Consider the following 19,554-nt stretch of genomic DNA (forward strand, 5'->3'; position numbering starts at 1 on the left):
CCGCTCGGGGGGTGAGGAGAGAGACAGCCCCGACGTCAGACACCACCCGGTGTTACCTCACAGCCCACTCTGCACACACGTACATATCACACCCAGAACACGCATGCTGCACCACACACATGCACACAAGCACACATATGTATATAACACATGTATGCACCGCTCACATGCATGTGCCATACGTATGCACAACAATATGTATTTATATACCACCTGCTTATCACCGTCAACCTGTTGATTGTCGAATTACTCGAGCGGGCGCCAGTAACGTCTTTCTTCCTCCCAGCCCTGAGATTTTAGCAGCCTCTTCTTCCTCGTCTTTGTCCAACAATAGGAGGCTCTTTCAGGGTCAGGGGAATGAGATCTGTTGCCGTTATTGTATTTGGCAAATCGAATACGCCACAGGGAGCTTGCCAGGTTCTGCCACATACTTATACATAGCACTGTCCTCCCGTTGTTCATCGATTTGCTTGAGTGGGCCCAGTAACATCTCCATGGTGAGATTTCTTGTTACTGTGTCTGGCATATCGAATACGTCACGGGGAGCTTGCCAGGCTCTGCCGTGCGGGTGAAATTCTCTCGGTAGCTTGCCGGGCTCTCCGAGAGGGGTGGAGGAACCAAACTTGGGTTGTGAATTTGCTCGAGCGGGCCCAGTAACGTCTCCATTGGAGACTTTGTTGTTACTGTGTCTGGCATATCGAATACTCTCGGTAGCTTGCCGGGCTCTCCGAGAGGGGCGGAGGAATCGAACTCGGGTCGGCCATGTTGGTAAGGCGAATGCCCTACCGCTGTGTGAATAATCCACTAAAAATGAGACAAAAAAAATTTCTTCTAGGAAAGTGTTTGAAGATCATTGTATTTCACCCAGGAGCCATTAAACCCTTCTATAATACATTAGTAACATGTTTGTTAATGGTTGAGCCTTATATGCTTATGTTTACATTTGTAGAAATATATTTCCCACTGGGCTGGAGCGATAGCACAGCAGTAGGGTGTTTGCCTTGTGCACAGCCGGCCCGGCTGAGCTGGGTTCGATTCCTCCGCCCCTCTCGGAGAGCCTGGCAAGCTATTGAGAGTATCTTGCCCATACGGCAGAGCCTGGCAAGCTCCCCGTGACGTATTCGATATGCCAGACACAGTAACAACAAGTCTCACGATGGAGATGTTATTGGGCCCGCTCGAGCAAATCGATGAACAATGGGAGGACCGTGACCGTGACCATGATATTTCCCACTGAGATGGTTGCTTTCTACTTTAAACCTTATCAAATGTAGTGTGCTACTCTTGCTATATTGGTGGTGTAAATTGTGCAATGTCCAGGAATAGATTTATTCCTGGGTGAGGCCCATCCAAGCGTGTGGAGAGTGGCCTTGAGCATGGGAGCGGTTGAATTCAAAGGGTTTTCAGCTGCCAGGGCTGGCTCCGTTGGGACCTCGCCCGCCCCACTATGGGCTGCCTCGAATGAAAAAGCCATTACCATGAGTAAGTCTTGAGTGCAAAGGGACGGGTTACCACCAAGCACCATTGACTGTGGCCCCAAAACAAAAATACAAAAATTAAACTTAAACAGGAATTTTCTATTAACTATGTACTTTATAAACAGTTATCAGATACAACCTGATCTTAGTCCCTTGGTCACCTGAGGTTGGTGGGAGCAGGCAGAGGATCCGTGTTCCCAGGTCCATTGAACCTGCAGTCCAAAGTCCATGAGTTCCGCTTACCTGGTTCTGTGGGGCTTCACTCGTGCGTGAGTCTCAGCCCGAGCATCCGGAAAGCATCCTGGAGCGCGGCGGTGGCCGGGTAGTGGAGGTAGTGGAGTATACTTATACATACATGTATACAAACATGCGTGTCACATGTGACACACATATATCCTGCATGCATACACAGCATACAGGTGTCCATGCCACACATAAACATGCCACACATGTATCCACACTGTATATGTAAATGCCACATAAGTGTATATGTCAGACACACACAGCATGTGGGTACATGCCACAAATGTGTACACAGCATGTGTGTATATGTGACATGTGCATATAACAACACAGTCATATACATTGTGCGACTGCATGCTACATACGTGCACATACTACACACATCTGTACTCTGATCACAATCACGACCATCCTGTTGTTCATCGATTGCCTCGAGCAGGCCCCAGTAACGTCTCCTTCATCCTAGCCCTGAGATTTTAAAAAGTGCCCTATTCAAGGCTCTTTCAGGGTTAGGAGAATGAGACCCATCATTGTTACTGGTATTTGGCATATTGGGTACGCCACGGGAGTTTGCCAGACTCTGCCATGTGGGCAAGGTTACATTCGGTAGCCTGCCAGGTTGTCCAAAGCAAGAATGAGATCATAAGATGTCGCTGCCGGGAGCTGGGTTTTATAGTCTCTGGGTCTTGGCCGTTGATGGGATTACACGGTGCCAGGGGGCCAGTTGGTGGGTGTGACTCCTGCCTACTGGAATTTGGAGGATCTGGGTAGAGGATGCTCAGCCCCGATCCGAGCAGACTTGGAGATCTCAGTCCCGGGACCCGCATGCCTTTGTTCCTCTGCCGGTACTTCATGCGTGTGGAGAGTGGTCTCAGCATGGTTGTGGCTGGTTCTGGAGGTCTTCGGCTGACAGAGCTCAGGTTGGGGCGGGAAGGGAAACTCAACCCGCTCCCCTCCAAGGGGCCCTGGCGAGGACAGCCAGGCGCGGGGGCAGGAGACTCTGCGCTGTTCTCTTCCAGGATCTGGGTTTTATAGTCTCTGGGTCTTGGCCGTTGATGGGATTACACGGCGCCAGGGGGCCAGTTGGTGGGTGTGACCCCTGCCTCCTGGAATGTGGAGGATCTGGGTGGAGGATGCTCTGTACTCCATAAACCAATAGTACACAACCACATAGCTGCACATCAGGTGTGTACCACGTGTGCATGTGTGTGTGCACACTACTTAACAGATTTCAAGATGTACCCCAAGCCCGTGCTGTGTTACACACAACACACGTGTACAGGGCACACCTGTGTGTGCCTCACCCAGTCCGGCTGTGCCTCCTTCCCTGCCTTCCCATGCGCTGCCAGGCCCTGCCTGCCGGCTGGGTGCTCCACCCTCTGCTGGGGGCTGCTGCTCCCAGGGGCCCACAGCTCATCACACACTGACAAGTTGGTTCCTGGAGTTTTGGAGGCCGGGTGGAGATCCTCACGGCAGAGTGTTCCTAGTGAGGCCAGGCCTGGGGGTCCCCGGAGAGCCCCATCCCTCCCCCAGGGTCAGGCTGAAGACCCCCCACAGCCTCCTCCTGGGACCCGCAGTCTTGGGACCCAGGAACTGGGGTGTGGGAGCAGGCCGCCCTCCTAAGCTGAGGCTACCGCGAGAGTCCCGCTGCCCAGGACCGCCTGCGGGGGCGGGCAGGGGGTAACTCACGGGGCGGGACGCTAGGCAGAGGGACACACGCTTCATTAACCTGGGCAGGCGCGGGGCAGGACCTGGCACAGTGGCAGAAGTCTCCTTGGCAGCCTGCCAGCCCGGCCCAGGTGGAAGGGCGCCATAAAGTGACTGGGTTTAACGCACAGTGGCCATGTACCCGCTGTGCTGGCGCCTCCCGCAGGCCAGGACCACTCACCCCGGTGTCACCCCCACCAAACATGCGCCATCTCCTGCCCAGTGTTCCCCGACGCAGCTCAGGCCCTGGGTCCCTGCAGGAGCTGCCGCAGGAAGGGCACCCCAACAGGGCAGATGCTGAGGTGCCCTCACCTCGCTGGCCCGCCTGCCTCGGGGCTCGAGGGGTGCGCGGTGTGGAGTCCCGGCGTGGGGTGCCCAGCTTCCGGGGCCCCATGCCCAGGACGGTCGCCCCGGTCAGAGGAAAAGGTGCCCCACATCTTCCCCACGCCGCTGGCCCCGGTCAGGGGCCGTCCCCTCTGTCAGCGGCCAGGCTGGCTCAGCTCAGAGCACGTGTCCTGTGTCCTTCCTGCCCGAGTTCACGCTCAGCCCGGCTGGTTCCCCCCTTCCGCTGGCGCCCCCGTTGCTGCCCCCTCACTGGCTCTCCTCAGCTCTCAGATCCCCTCCAAACTACCCCTCACCACTCGCAGTCCTCCCCCGCCCCCGCTGTGGCGGCTGGACATCCCCGTCCAGTCCACACCTGGGGAATTCCTTACTTGGCCCAGACAGGAAGACCCCACCCGGCCCTCAGCGGGGCCCGGGGCCTGGCACTATGCCCAGCGCATGGAGCCTGGGCACAGGAAGGCAGGACCGCAGACGACACCTCACAGTGCCCTGGGCCGACGCCACCTCCAGGCTTGCTGGGGCAGGGCAGACAAGCTCATGGCCCAAGTGGTGCAGAGGAAAGGGTCCCAGCCACCCCCCACCCGGATTCCTGGGAGCCCTGCCCTGGCTGTGTGGCCACATGGGGGCATGGAGCACCCGGACACTGGGTGGTCTTAGCACCCCAGGGCTCCAGGGCTGGTCTCTGCCGAGGGGCTGGAAGGAGGGTGGGGCCGCCCCACGGCTTGCTCCTCCTGGGAGAACCTGGGGCCACACATGGGCAATGGAGAGGAGGGGGCCACATGGGGGTTCCTACCTCTCCCACGGGTCCCCCACTGTTCCTGCCCAACTCAGGTGCTCCCAACACGGGTGCTCCCACTTCCTGCCGAACTTGGGTGCTACCAACATAAGTGCTCCCAACATGGGTACTCCCACTTCCTGCCCAGCTTAGGTGCTCCCAACACGGGTGCTCCTAACACGGGTACTCCCAACTTGGGTGCTCCCAACATGGGTGCTCCCACTTCCTGCCCAACTCAGGTGCTCCCAACACGGATGCTCCTAACTCGGGTACTCCCAACTTGGGTGCTCCCAACATGGGTGCTCCCACTTCCTGCCCAACTCAGGTGCTCCCAACACGGATGCTCCTAACACGGGTACTCCCAACTTGGGTGCTCCCAACATGGGTGCTCCCACTTCCTGCCTAACTCAGGTGCTCCCAACACGGATGTTCCTACTTCCTGCCCAACTTGGGTGCTCCAGACATAAGTGCTCCCAACATGGGTTCTCCCACTTCCTGCCCAACTCGGGTGCTCCCAACATGGGTGCTCCCAACACAGGTGCTCCCACTTCCTGCCCAACTCAGGTGCTCCCAACACGGGTGCTCCCACTTCCTGCCCAACTCGGGTGCTCGGCATGCAGCTGGGGCACAGTGTGGAGACTTGGCCGCCTCCATGCACAACATAGCAGCTCGGGGACTGGCAACCCTCCCAGGGTCCTCTGAGGTCACAGCCCCCCACCCCCACGGAGGGCAGCTGGGAGGCCCCGAGGTCCAGCCACAGCCCCGAACAAAAGCCAGGGCTTGTTTACAAATCGGCAGGTGAAATTTAAGTCGCCGACACTGGTCGCAGGCGCCCCGGCCCGGATTGGACGGTAATTTATGGAGATTGCTCCACCAGGGCAGCGGCCGGCGTGTAATTCACACCAGGCTCATTTCGGATGCAGTCAGAGACCCCGTATTTCACGATGACAATGTAATCACAGAGCCACATTAAAAAGTCATTATTGTTTAGAATCCAGCTTGGTTTGAAAAACACTTACTATAAAATTCAACAGCCTTTGTGAATTACCGGAAAGGCCGGCCCAGGGCGCAAGGGCCGTGATTTAGACGGGAACTTAGCGCCGGATTGATTCCACGGGACTTCGGGGGGTCCCTGCGTTTACGGGGAATGATTAGCGAGCAATCAGGGTAATACACTCCCCCGTGTCGCTCGGCAAATAGTGACAGATGGAGTCTGTGGCCCCACGCCCTACGCCGCTGCCTCTGCGCAGAGGCCCACGGGGCCACTCAGGGGCACAGCCTGCTTCCCGGGGCTCTGGCCCTCGAGGGGGACTGTCAACACGGCAGGCTCACAGGCCGGGCCGTCCTGACCCTGACTCCCCTCAGACCCAGGACACTCGCGTGGGGTGGTTGTCTCACAGCCCGCCACAGAGGGGCTGGGCCTCGTGGCAAGACACAGCCTTGCTCCGGGCACCGTCCCCGACCCCGGCCAGCACCCCGCCAACAGTGCCCAGGGGGTGGGGGGCTGCGGGGTCGTGCACCCAGGTCGTCCGGCGGTGTTAGGCGCTGGGAGCTGAGGGCAACGGACAGGCAGGGGGAGGACAGAGGCGACCCGATGAACAGAGCCCCAAAAAGCACACTGGGGGGTGTCGAGCCCGAGGGGCTACCAGGCCCGCCGGCCTCTTAGGGGAGCCCGGGGAGAGCAGGCAGAGGCCCCAACCCCCGCACACACACTGCCCTTCTCCTCACTGACCACACCCAGCGGACGTCACTGGGGCCCAGGCACGGCCGCTGGGAGCGCGTGGTGAACCGAGGCCTGCCCGCCAATCCTGGCAAAACCCAGGCCAAGTGGGCACCTTGGGGGGTGAAACTCCCAGGAGCTGAGACCGCACCCGTCCCCACCGACGGCAGCTGGGGATCCCTCACCCTCTCACGGCGGCTGGAAGCCCGCTGGGGGTCCCGAGCCCTGAGGTGCCAGCTTCGCCAGGACACCGGGAACGTGGGAGTCCCCCGCGTCTCTCAGGAATGAAGCGAATGTGGGTACTTGGCTGGGCACGGCCCCCGGACACCGCACAGTCCCATCAGTCCAACCCCCCGCCCCCGCCATGTGTCTCCACAGGGCTCGGTGGCATTGCCCTGGGCCTCGCAAACCCGATCACTGCGGTTGCTCCAAGGGACACCTCCTGGAACACCCATTGTCGGCAGAAAAGGACCCCCAGTCCCTCCCCCTCTCTTTTCTACTCACGGGCCAGCACAGCACCGAGTGACGACAGGAGGCAACCAGCAGTTGGGGCCCATCCCGGGCAGGAACACAGAGGGTCACCAGGAGGCCTGAGGACTGCCCTGTCCCTCCTCAAACACAGACACGCTCACGCGTGCACATACCCCTGCTCTCACACTCACATGAATATACTCATACTGACATTCACACGTGAATATACTCAATTTCGCATACATTTACAGACAAATATATGAATACATGAATATACTCAACTCTCACACACGAATATACTTGATCACTTGACTTCCCTTTACTCATCAATTTGCTCGAGCGGGCGCCAGTAACGTCTCCATTCGTCCCTGTCGCGTGCTAGTGTAGCCCAATGGCGACTGCTCGTTCTAGGAACACGAAGAGCCTCAAACTGATCGTTCAGGGTCTTGACAAAGAAGTCTGACCATCTGGTAGGTGGGCGGCCATGCAGTCTTTTGACGTCCTGTGGAATCCAGTTGGTAACAGCTCTAGTCCAGCAGTCGTCTCCAAATCTCATTACGTGTCCAGCCCATCTGATTTTCGACACCTTGGCAAAAGAGACAGCGTCCCTGATTCTTGACCTTCAATGGAGGTCGGAACTCTGGATTCTTTCTCTCATTTGAGTGAAACGCGATACTCCAAGCATAGCTCTTTTGATTCCTCTTTGGAAGACCGGAAGAGCGAATAGCGTTCTCATCCTGTTTTCATAGGGCCCAGGTCTCTGAGGCATATGTTAATGCAGGAAGAACAGTGGAATCGAAGAGATGTGCCCGGACCCAGAGCTTCTTTGTCTTCTTAGCTATTTCTTCGACGCTCTTGAAGGCTTTCCAAGCTGCTCTCTTCCTCCTGCGCAACTCAGATGCCAGGTCATTCGTCATGTTGACTACTCGACTACAGTACACATAACTGTTGCATTCGGAGATGTTCGTTCCGTTGAGGCAAATGGAACGTCAGGAACAAGACTGTTTTTCATAAACATTGTCTTGGTGAGATTCAGCTGTAGTCTGACCTTTCCACACTCACAGTCGAGGTCGGCCAGCAATTGTGCCGCTTGACTAATGTTTGGTGTTATTAGAAGATGTCATCAGCAAAGCAGAGGTGGTGTAGTTGCCGACCATCTATCTTCACTCCCATTCCTTCCCATTCCAGTCGTCGCATGATGTTCTCGAGGGTGGCACTGAAGAGTTTTGGTGAAATGGTATCACCCTGCTGCACCCCTCTCTTGACATCAACAATCACTTCTTTGTAGAATGGTGAGATCCTGGTAGTGAATCCGCAATACAGCTCACAGAGGATCCTGATGTATTGGGCTTGAATGCCCTGATTGGCTAGGGCTTCAATGACCGCTTCCGTCTCAACAGAATCAAAGTCCTTCTTTAAATCAATGAACGTTAAGCAGAGCGGCATCTTGAACTCCCGAGAAACCTCAATGAGCTTGGTTATCATGTGGATATGGTCAATGATGCTGAATCCTTTGCGGAACCCGGCTTGCTTGCATGGTTGTCCTTCATCTAGTGTTCTGCCAATCCTATTCAGGATGACTCGAGTGAACAACTTGTAGATGACAGACAATAGGCAGATCGGGCGATAGTTGCCAATGTCATGGATGTCTCCCTTCTTGAACAGTAGTACGGTCCTGCTGGTTTTCCATTGGGACGAAATCTTGCATTCAGACAGGTAGCGTGTGAAGAGCCGAGCCAGCGTATTGATGAGTACTGACGGCAGGTTCTTCAGGTGTTCAGGTCTGACCTTGTCTGGGCCAGGTGCTGTTCCCTTCTTTACTGACAAAATGGCGTGTCAGATTTCGGAAGGGAGAACATTGGGAACGACATATCCATCCTGCGGAATTTGATATGTGGGCAGGTGGACATGGCTATCGAAGGGATCTGAGTAGAACTTATGAATCATCTTCTCCATTGCCCTTCTGGAAGATGTGATAGATCCATCAGGATCCATCCTTGGTCTTGTAGTTGGCGAAGGACAGGCGGGTGTTGCAAATGCTTTTCCCGGCTTCTGCCACATCTGCCAGCACTGCTGCTCTTTTCTCTCTGAGGTCTTCCTTTATCTCTTCTCTGCACTGTTTTGCGAGCTTGGACGTTTGCTTGCGGTTCCCTGAGGCTTGCGCCAAGCCACTTCGGCAAATAAGCCCAAGAGTTTTCAAAGACAGGCGATTTTTTGTGTCTATCTCTTTCTTAGCATTCTTCACACAATTGTGGAGGTGCTGAACCAGTCGATCATATTCCTTGTCAATGTTGTCAACGACGGCATCTTCCCATGCTGCCGCAATAATGCCAAAGAGCTCCCAGTTGGTGGTCATTTTAGTTCTCTTCTTAAATTTTGCATTCTTTTCTTCCCCCTGGCAAGCTACCAAGAGTATTCGATATGCCAGACACAGTAACAACAAAGTCTCCAATGGAGACGTTACTGGGCCCGCTCGAGCAAATCGACGATCAATGGGAGGGCCTTTACCTTTACCTTTTCTTCCCATTCTGTGAGGTAGAATTTTGCACGAAGGAGACAGTGGTCCAATCCCGTTTGGAATTTTGGGACAACAGCGACATCCGTCAGGCAAAACTGTCGATTGAATATGATGTGGTCAATTTCATTGTGGAACCGTCCACCAGGAGACTCCCAAGTCCAACGTTTATATTTGGCCTTCTGGAACTGTGAGTTACCATGGATGGTCTTGGTCGACATGATGAACTCAAAAAGTCTCTCACCCTGATCGTTCCATTCTAGGCCATGGGTCCCGATGTGGAGTTCTTCGGCTAATCTTCTCAGTTCTATCTTGGCATTAAAATCACCGACAATGATCTTGTAGAAGGTGTGGTCTTCTATATAGAACTTCTACAGCTCCATGTAGAACTTCTCAATTTCTCCTTCATCATAATTGGATGTTGGTGCGTAGACAACGAAGATAGAAACTGCTGTCAGTGAGCCACATCTATTCAAGTGTAATCATCCAATTCGGGTTGTTAGGCATTCGAATGAATCAATGTTTATGGCCAAGTTCGTGTTGTCAAGGACACCGACACCACCAATGCCTCTTTTGTCGCATGTTCCGAGGAACAGTTCTTCTCCGGTGTCAAAAACGGTGTGATGTGATTGATGCCTTCTGGTCTCGGTCAGACCAATGATGTTGTACTTGATCTTTCGCGCTTGTACCATCAGGTCCTCGATGAATGCATCTGATACCAGTGTATGTGCATTGAAAGTACAGACAGTCATTTTTGTCCATCTTCATTTTGGCAGCCTAGTTAGGCCTTGAGATTCTATCAGCCTCTCCTTTCTCATCCTTTCTAACACTGCTGTATTGGTAGCTCTTTCAGGGTCAGGGGAATGAGACCCATTGTAATTACTGGTGCCCACTCGAGCAAATCGATGAGTAACGGGATGTTCAGTGATCAAGTGATCATACATGAATATATTCACACACTCACACATGAATACATGCACACTCACACATGAATAGACTCATACACATATATACTAACACAAATATACTCCCATTCACACATGAAAACACTTCACAAATATACTCCACTCATACACAAATATACTCATGCACAGATGTACTTGTACACACACTAACACACAAATATACTCACATTCACTCTCACACATGAATATACTCATAGTAACACACACTTACACACAAAATATACTCATACACTCACAAATATACTCACACTAACCCACATGAATATTCTCATACATGAATATACTCACACTATCACATATTAACACACTCACATACCCATATACACAATATGCTTGTATTCACACTTGAACACTCCACTCAAAAATATACTTACACTAACACACAATAAAATATGTTCACACACATTTATATTAATATACTCACACTCACACTAATATAGTCATATTAACAAGCTCACACTAATATACTGACACAGACACACACACATACTAATTTACTCATGCACACATTCCATCACACACACTAACATGCTCACACACACTCATGCACACAGACACACACATGCACACAGACTAACATTGATTCATACAAATGTACACTCACATGCGCTCACAAAAACACGCACAGACTTCCCACACTCACACATGCGCACACACATATGACAAGTGGGAGTTTCTCCCCCGAGACCACCATGTGTCCTCACAGCCACGCTTCTTCCGCAGTTAATCAGAGCGGCACCAACCCCAGTCCCACTCCCAGTACTGGACTGTGACTCCCTCTATTACACACTGGCCATTTCCTCACACTCTGTAGCTCTGCTACCCCCAGAGGACCCCCTGGGGTACAGGTGTGGGGGCAGCCACAGGAGTCAGGAGCAGCCAGGAGCACAGGCATGAGGAGCACCACTGGAGTGCAGCTCTGAGGGTCACTCACAGGTGTGGGCGGCAGCAGGGGTGCCTCTGTGTGACTGGGAGTTGGCCCTTCCCGTCACTCTCCCAGGAGCCCCTGGTGTGCTGGGACCATGGCCCGGTTGCCCTTGGAGGCAGTGAGCCCTCGGGTGGTCAGACATGGACCCTCTGTCATTCCGTTCCCCGGCAGACGGCCCAGACGGGGTGAACACCACAGCGACTCCGCGGGCGGAGAGTGGCCGGGCACTGGGCGTCGGTGAGATGCCTCCCGCCTCCTCCCCTAGGACGCTGCTCCAGGTGCAGCCACTGGAGATGAAGCCACCGCCGCAGCCGGCTCAGTCCACACAGAGGCCCCTGGCTGCCACGCCACCCGGAAGTGAGCAGAGGGCACAGCGGCGTCCGGGAGCTGAGCAGGGGACCAGGGCGTCACAATGACAGGCCCGATGGGAGCCCAGAAGTGGAGTGTGGAAAGCACAGGCCAAAAGCAGACTGCAGAGGGGCCGGATTCGTGACAGAGCCCACGAGGGAAAGTGCAGGCCCGGCCCGGCTGGACACTGCCAAGTGTCTCTCCTGATCTGAGCAAGGGGCTGGCTTGGGAAGGACGCATGGGCCACCGTGAACCCTCCCGGGACATAACCCCGCACTGTGTGGCACCCACGTGGGCCTCGGTGACCGGTGGGGAAGGGGGACTGTCCCATGTCCGTACGGCTCTGACCCCCCTTCCCACCTGGCTCTGAGCGGAAGTCACTGTGCATCCCACACTCGGGGGGATGGAGCATTCAGAGGCTATTTGGGAAACGTGTTCATTTGCATACTACGTGTTTACATAATGATGTCACTATTGATTTTATCCTCCAGGCCATAATTTTTTATTAGTCTGTTTGATGCTTAAACAACTGCAGCTCAGCCTATCGGCAAGAAGCGTTTGCAGTTGGTGCCTGTGTCTCAGGCACGAGCGAGAGAGGGCAGGGCCTTTTCCCGATAGTTCCTTGCTTCTTGGTCCCACAAAGTTTCCAGTACCCTCTTGGAACTCCCTGACCCGGCTCAGAATCAGTCTTTTCTCCAGGGACCTGGTTCCGTTGCATGAAAACCCCATTAGGAATCAGGACTTGGCCGCTGCAAAGTCTGGAGTTGGATCGCCCATTAAAAGGGAATTTCTCCAGGCTGGAGCGATAGCACAGCAGGTAGGGCGTTTGCCTTGCACGCGGCTGACCCGGGCTTTATTCACAGCATCCCATATAGTCCCCTGAGTACCGCCAGGAGTAATGCCTGAGTGCATGAGCCAGGAGTAACCCCTGTGCATCGCCGGGTGTGACCCAAAAAGCAAAAAAAAAAAAAAAAAAAAAAAAAAGGGGGAACTTCTCCACCAGGCCCAGCCACAGACTTACAGTGGCAGGAGAAAAGCCGTGAACTCAATGGCCGGTTGATAGAGACCGAGCACCTGAAGGAGAGGAGAGAAAGTGCGGAGATGAAACACAAGGAAAGGACCTGAAGAAATGTTGGTTAAGATGTCCCAAATCTGGTCAAAAGTGAGACTTGACGTTTTAAAATATTTCAAGCAGGACAGACACAGATCCACACCCAAACGCATCACAACCAAGACCTGAAAACCAAGACGGAATCTGGAAGCGGCGACAGAGCAGCAGCTCAGCGGGCTGAGGCAGCGCGAACTCCGCCCGGTGCCCGCCGGGAAGCAGCCAACCCGCACCTACTCTGGGAGACGAGCTTCGGCGGCGAAGCTGGTACATAGATGCTCCCAGTGGAAGCGGAAATTCGAGGCTGGAAATCTGCCTGGGCAAGAGTCCCCAGGTGCCTCCTCCCGGGGGCTCTGGACACAGCCTGGCACACGGGGACAGGGCGGCTATCGGGCGGCCGGATCCACAGCCCGGCACGTTTCTTGTCTGGCCTTTCTCCCAGCCAGAAAGGGTCTCGGCTCTGCTGCTGCCGGTCACAGGCGTGTAATCGAACCGTGACCTCGCGGGGGTGGGGGTGGGGGGACACACCCAGAGACGAGGAAGGCGAGCCACATGATTCAAAGCTGCGGGGTGACCCAGCCCACCAGGCCCAGGGGAGCAGCCAGAGGTGCCCGGGAAGGAGCTAGTGTGTCGTACTCAGAGCGGGAACCCCTCAAGGGCACACAGGTTCACTCGCTACAGAACACAACAGGCCTATGGCTTGAAAACGAAGTAATCCGCTCATGAACAGCTGTGGGCCAAAGAAGGAAGCGTCGGTGAATAGAGACGGAAATTTAACGAACCAAGTTAGACGGGACTGAGGTAAGCAAGCTTCCCCGGGGCAACGTGTGATGGTCACGCTCACCGCAGCCCGTCAACGAGCCTCCTCCCAGGAAACGATGCAAAGCTCGACCAGAGCCGGCACCGACAGGATGGAACCAAGATGTGGGCCAACGTCAAGGGACTGGAGAACCCACACGTGGCTGGGGGAGGGGACAACGCCACACAAGCTGGGCTCTCGGAGGTGAAAAAGCAAAGGGTCCCCTCAGCTAGGAGAAAAGCAGAGAGAAGACGCAGACCACTGAGATGGGGCGTGTCGCAGGAACACACAACACACACGCATGCACACGCACGCACACACATGTACCCACATGCACACACGCTGGTGCACACACATGTATACACACACAGTCACATGCACACAGGCACGCATGCACACACGCACACACACACCTGCGCACACACATGCAACACACACACGCACACACACTTGTACACATGCACGCACACGCGCGTGCGCACACACACACACACACACACACACACCCTCGCAGGGCCGCAAGAGGCAAAGTATGGAGAGGACCAACTGCCAGGTGGACTCAGATGAGGGGGAACCACTTCCTGGAAATCAGGGAGAAAGACGTGGGTGAGGAACGGTCCCCGGTCCCCGAGCAGGGTCCTCCCGGCCCACAGGCCAGCCTCGCCCGCATGCTAGAAAGCAAGGTGGGTTCTGGGGCTGGGGAGACCAGGCCTCTGCGGCAGCGCAGGACCCTTAGCGCAGGGCTCAGATGCTCCCATAACAGGGCCCAGAGTGCCAGGCACCTGCGGGTGGGCAGGCCGGGTGACCGATCTCGGAAACGTGGATCAATCTGTGCTCCCCCATCGGTGACTGCAGACCCCAACCCCGTGTCCAGAAAGGGCGCGTAAAAATATTCGACACTGGCTGGAGCAATAGCACAGCGGGTAGGGCGTTCGCCTTACAAGCGGCCAACATGGCCGACCCGAGTTCGATTCCTCCGCCCCTCTCGGAGAGCCCGGCAAGCTACCGAGAGTATTCGATATGCCAGACACAGTAACAACAAAGTCTCCAATGGAGACGTTACTGGGCCCGCTCGAGCAAATCGACGATCAATGGGAGGGCCTTTTCATGGTGAAAACGTCGAGTGGCCAGGGCCCAAGGGAGTCCATTGAAGGGTCTGTGAACCCCTGTGTGCCGACACTGTCCCTGGCTCCGACCAGCCAGGTGCAAGGTGGGTCTGATCCTATGACATTGATGCTGTGGACCCGGAGGGAGTGCAGAGTTCAGCACAGGAGCGGGCAGAGCTGCAGAAGCCCCCCTGATGCCCCAGCCCCCTAGAACCAGCACACCGAGGCAAGAAGCACCCCCTCTCAGGCACCAAGACAGCGCCAGGCCAGGGCTGGGAGCGCCCCAGAGAGCAAACAGTAACCACTGGCCAGCGCAGTCGCCTAATGACGGACAGGATTGTTTGAAGCTTGACCATGGTGGCACCCGACCTGTAAATACATAAACAAAAGCCCGGCGCCTGGGAATAACAACTGAAAACTGGCTTTAAAAATAAACTTCAGGGGCTGGAGTGATAGTACATCAGATAGGGCATTTATCTTGCTTGTGGCAGACCTGTGTTCGGTCCACGGCATCCTATAGGGTCCCCCAAGCACCACCAAGAGTAATTCCTGAGTGCAGAGCCAGGAGTAACCCCTGAGCATCACCGGGTGTGACCCAAAAAGCAAAAAAGTAAATAAATAAGTCAGGGTGCTGAACAGCAGGGAGGATGCTTGCCTCACATGCAGCCAAGCTGGGTTCAATCCCCAGCACCCCGTGTGGTCCCCCCGAACCTCAGGAATGGTCCCTGAGCACAGAGCCAGGAGGAACAAGCCCTGAGCACAGTCCGGTATGACAAAAATAAATAATTGTTTTTTCCCTGGAAGGGTCAAAACTGCTTCACCCGCCCTTGCCTGTAGAGGATTTCCATGCTGCTCCGACCACTCTGGAAATGGGGAAAGATGAGAAAATGTGGCCTGAGAACAGAACACTAGAAACCGGATTGCTTGTGGGCAGAGGTCCGGAACAGTCTAATTGCCAACAGAGTGCAGAGGCATTTTGAGGGCTAGGGCACTTCCCTTGCAAGCAGTCAGCCCTGGTTCAGTCCCCGGCACCCCATAAGATCTCCCAAGCCCCCGCCCCAGGAGTGAGCCTTGAGCACAGAGCCAGGAGCCACCCCGAGCATCGCTGTCTTTGAGTGTGGCCCCAAAACAAGACCAGAAGCATCTTGAAACATCAGCCATGGCCAAGCTCAGCCTCTTTCAGGAACGTGGCCCAGCCCAGCACAGCATCGGGGGACGCTGGCCCCACCTGTCGTCGACCAGAGTGCCCTGGTGGCCAGGCGCCTGGCACCACCTGACAGAAACAGCCGCTTGCAAGGCACCATGAGGGAGTCAAGGAACAGCTGAGCCCGCGGCTGCCCCGGGGTGCTGGGCCCATCGGCTATCCCCGGCTACAGGGTGCTGCACCTGCAGGCTGCTACAGGGTGTTGGGCCCACAGGCTGCCCCCGGCTGTTGGGTGCTGGGCCCGCAGGCTTTGCCCGGCCGTGGAGTGCTGGGAGGGGCCTGGGAGCTGAGCGGCAGTGCTGGGCGGTGGCTTCACCTGCAGCATTTGTGCCAACCCCCCAGACACTCGTCATCCCTGGGGGTCCGCTGTGGAATGTCACAGAAAGAAGCCCCGAAACGCAGAGACAGAATCATGCGAGCACCTGCCAGCTGAACATTTCCACTGTCCTCCTTTGCTTCAAGGCTCAGAGGTTCCTGTGCTTCCCCCCACCCCTCAGGGATCGCCAGGAAGGCTGCAGACACCCCCCAGGGTCATCAGGAAGTCTGCAGACCCCTGCCACCCCCGGATCACCAGAAAGGCGCAGACCCCCCCCCTCGCTGGGTCGCCAGAAAGCGCAGATCCCACCATCTGATTACAGCCCCTCCAACAGCGTGCCTGGGAGGTGGGTGTGACTGTGTGATTCCCCTCTGTCCATGCGCCCAGGCACCCCTCCAAGGGTCCTCGTGGGGCTGCAGCAGCACCAATGTGGACCAGGCCAGAGCATCCACACCAGGATCTCACTGGGCCCCAGGGAGCGGCGTGAGAACAGAGACGCGTCACCCCACAGCACCGAGACTCGCTCGACAGAGACTGGACCTGAGCTCCACCTCCGAGTCAGAGCCCAGCTGACCAACCGGACACATGAAGCCGCAGCGGCCCAGCCTGGCCCGAGAGGTGGGGAGAGTGATGTGGTGGGGGTCTCCCAGGGGGCGTGTGCTACCTGCACCCATGCCCCCCTGCCACACCTGCGGAACCAGCTCCCTCCCAGCTCTGCCCGTCCCCGACCCGCGGCTGGGCCCAGTACAGCTTGGAGGAGGCAGCGGACCCTGGGCTGCCCCGGGACCAGGCTTGTCACAGCCTGGGTAAGGAGGGTGGGGCTGAGGTCGCCCCAGGGGCCCCTCCGGGCAGCCACTGCTGTCTGTCGGGGGGCTGAGGACACGGGGTCACACGTGCAGAGCCTCTCCCGGGCTCATGCGGGCACCTTCCCCCTCTCTTCTCTCCTCACATGACAAAGTGCAGCCGCGACTCGATTCCGGGCTGGATCAGAGAACAGGGAACCGGCTGTCCCCAGTCAGGCTGCCCCAGGTGGCCGCCGCATTCCTTCACCGTGGCACGGCCGTCTGGCAGGGCGGCTGCTGCTCGCACGCGCAATATGTCCCGCGGGCGTGCCAGGGCGGCTGGCTCCGGGCCCCTGCCTGGCACCGCCCGCTCTGCACCCAGCCAAAATGCGGCTCATGCTGCGCTCCCCAGAGGCCGCCGGGAGGGGCAGCCGCGCTCGGTCCACCCCGCCAGGCCCCTTGCGGTCCACATCCGCACACCCTCCGCTCCAGCCCCGGGCCGAGCGCCGGCCCCCCAACCCCGGCACACGTCCGCAGCTCCAGGCTGGACACACACCCGGGGGAGCTGGAGCCACTGACCTCAGCCTGCAGGTCCTGAAGGCTCCCACCCGGCCGGGCACAGGGACCTCCTGGGGAAGCGACGTAGCTCAGGCCAGACCTCCCCAAGTGGGGTCGGCGAGGCACAGGCCCCAGGGGGCCAGTGGAGGCGGGAGGAGCCACCGGGCAGCCCAGTGGGGTTGGCACACATGGGGCCACTGACCAGGGACTGAGAACAGAGACCCAGAGTGGCCAGGGGCGGGCCCGGATGGAGATGCAGCCTGGCCATGCCACGACACTGCGGGGGACAGGGCGGGGGCAGGGCTGCCGGGTCAGTGAGGACCCCTGGGAGTCTGCAGGGAGCACCCCTGCCCTAGACCTGGCTGCACTGCCCTGCACTGGCCCCTCCACTCTGGAAGCCAGAGACGGCATTAGGGGGCCTCACTGCAGGCTCTGAGCCCCCCACCCTCCAGGCACTCAGACACTCACTCACCAGCCTCCTCCCCCACCGCTGTCCCCGTTTGCCAGGGACCCCCCCACTCCAGGGCCCACATCAGCTACTGCGAGCGTGGGGCCCGCCTGGAAGGCGAGGGGTTAACCCGGCGGTGCCTTCACTGCTGACAGTCCCGGCAAGTGATTTATTGATTTCTTAAAAATAAAATATGTCGTCTTCTCTGGGGTGGGTAGAGACCAGCCGTGCGCACGGGCCAGCTGGACGGGCGCCACGTTCCCACAGATGCCAGCGAGGCCGAGCCAAGTGGGCGTGGGGCCACACTCCGAGGAATCCGGGCGAGCCGAGCGCCAGCCTGCCGTGCCCCGGGCCAGGCGCCCGCCACGTGCAGAGCACGCCAGCCCAGCCCCACGCCTGTGCCGGGGCAGAGAGCCCAAAGCGGGGCCCGAAGAGGAGGGCGTCGGCCACACTGGCCGTCGGGAGGCTGAGCGGGCGGGATAGGCAGGCACAGGGGCCAGGTGAAGAGCAGGGGGCGGGGCAGGCTTCCCGGGGGCAGCCCTTTCGTGGGGCCTTTAGGGGTGATGAGAGTCCCGGAACTAGAGAACTGCTCAGCCTGGTGGTGTGCTTGGCGTGGGGAGCAGGGCCCTGGAAGGACAGGCGGGGAGGGCGGGCAGGACACCTTCCTCGGGGGGGAGTAGGGGTGCGGGCAGCCACGGGAGACCCAGGGCCGCGGACCGGCTCAGCAACCCAGCGACTGAGAACAAGCACCGAGGGCAGGCACCGCCCTGACCGCATAGTCTGGGTCCCTGAGCAGAGCGCGAGGGACCCCAGGCGAGGTATGATGGGACTGGACCCGTGATACTAAGGTCACATTTACGCTGTCATAAGCCACGTATCACCGCCAGAAGCTTTAACAGGGTGTTAATAACTACAACGTCTCATACACGCCTCCGGTGACACAGGAGCCAGAGAGCACACTCAAAGCACGCGGAAATGAATGCTGTCACGGAGAACGGGAGCGAGAAACCCCGGGACTGAAGCGAGCCGTGGACTTGGCCCTCCTGCCACTGCCAATTACCTTCCAAACGGTTTGAATTCCCGATGGAGAGGCACAGCATGGCCGAGCGACCTTGAAAAACGTCTACGAGAGGTTTGCTCTGCTGCAAGGTCACACGGCCTCAAGATGAAAGAGCAGGAAAGAAATCCCCGCAAAGGACCCCAAAAGAATGGGGACGGGGTCCTGGGACCAAGACAGCGGAGAGGAAACCCAGGTGAAAACATGAAGGCCGCGCCCAGTGACGAAGGAGGGTCCAGCAACCACCGCAGACAGGCCCCCAGCCCGGCACAGGTAGTGGCAGGTGTGCAGGAGGGCGGCGTGCATGGGCAGGACCAGGAGGTGTGAGGGCGGGGCCAGGCTGTGTGGGGGCGGGGCCCAAGCAGCGTGAGGGCGGGGTCTAAACTGTGTGTGGGCGGAGCCAGGAGGTGTGAGGGTGGGGCCATGCTGTGTGGGGGCGGGACCCAGGCAGTGTGAGGGCGGGGTCTAGGCCTGTGAGGGCGGGGCCAGGCTGTGTGAGGGCGGGGCCAGGCTGTGTGAGGGCGGGACCCAGGCAGTGTGAGGGCGGGGTCTAGGCCTGTGGGGGCGGGGCCAGGCTTGTGAGGGCGGGGCCAGGCTTGTGAGGGCGGGACCCAGGCTGTGTGAGGGTGGGGTCTAGACCTGTGGGGGCGGGGCCAGGCTGTGTGAGGGCGGGGCCCAGGCTTG

Source organism: Sorex fumeus, unplaced genomic scaffold, assembly GCF_029834395.1.
Source record: "Sorex fumeus unplaced genomic scaffold, SorFum_2.1 ptg000022l, whole genome shotgun sequence".
NCBI classification, from domain to species: Eukaryota; Metazoa; Chordata; class Mammalia; order Eulipotyphla; family Soricidae; genus Sorex; species Sorex fumeus.